We start from the raw sequence: 1,219 nt of genomic DNA on the forward strand, positions 1-1,219 counted from the left end.
CTCCACTTCTGTCTGCTGGTGTTTTTAGACAGATGGATAGAATTTGTGGCATCCAGTAGCATGTTCTAATTATACAGAAAAAACACATATGAAATAATCAAAAAAAGAAGCAGAATACACAAATTTGAAAAATACAACATGCACAAAGTGGTAGTGAGTACTACATTCATGATGAACCTATATATATGTACACATTAGGGCTGAAGGATTTGGAAAAATATTCTAATTGTGATTTTCTTTTTTTTTACCTCAATGTTGCGATTTTAATATGCAATTATTTTTCAATGTCTTCTTCTCATGTATTTTTCAACGAACACAACCAATAAATCTGTTTCAGTTACAAAAACCTGCACTGTTTTCAGCTCCGCTGCAACTCTGTTTCTGCATCGTTTGTATAGCTCTGGGAAAGCAACTTAGATAAAATGTGTACGTGAGGATGTTCTGTATTGTAAACCCAGGCTTGGTCACTATATTAATGTGCACCATGTCTTTCACTATGAACTTGGTTATTGCTCGAGTTATTTCCGTGTGCAGTTTCAGATTATGTTCATATGGAGTAATACCTTGGAACAGTTTGGTCAGTGATCCCTGTCGGCTGCTACTTTCTAGTTCCACCATTTTTGTGCTATTTCAACAAATCATAAATCTAAACCAACCTTCAGCTCATCCAGGAGAAGGGTGCTATGACTTTTGGTATTGGTGCAACTTTAGCTTTTTGAAACATTTAGCCTTTTCTGACATTTTTTTCCTCATAGAAAATGAATTGCGCTCATTTTACATCCTTCATATCTTTAGATCTGTTTACAACCTTTTACTGCTCCTTTCACATTTTGTTCTGGTTCTGCTTCTTTCAGCTTCCTTGTGCAAATTTTAACTTTTTTCAGCTACTTTCAGCTGTTTTGTGCTCCTTTCAAATTAGTTCTGCTAACTACAACATGTTTGTGCTTCTTCTAACTTATTTCTAATAATTTCAGCTTGTTATGATCCTTTCAGCTTATTTCTGTAAGTTTCAGCTTTTTCTGCAATTTCAGCTACTATTTAGCTGTTTTAAGCTCATTGTAGCTTTTTCAGCTAGTTCCACATTTTTGCACTCATTTCAACTTTTTTCAGCCTAATTCAGCAAAAATGTGCTCTCTCCACTTCCTTCTGATAATATAAGTTTCTTTCTGCCTTTTTAGCTATTATTAGCTGGGGGGGGGGGGGGGGGCGTTTGGGTGTG

General features: G+C 35.7%; 1 protein-coding gene across 1 annotated transcript in view; it reads left to right on the forward strand.

Annotated features, from left to right (window-relative positions):
- Positions 1-1,219, forward strand: part of LOC119422129 (coiled-coil domain-containing protein 134) — a 12,469-nt gene that overhangs the window by 8,729 nt on the left and 2,521 nt on the right. The gene's annotated exons all lie outside the window — the stretch shown is intronic.

Source organism: Nematolebias whitei, chromosome 15, assembly GCF_014905685.2.
Source record: "Nematolebias whitei isolate Nwh7 chromosome 15, NemWhi1, whole genome shotgun sequence".
NCBI classification, from domain to species: domain Eukaryota; kingdom Metazoa; phylum Chordata; class Actinopteri; order Cyprinodontiformes; family Rivulidae; genus Nematolebias; species Nematolebias whitei.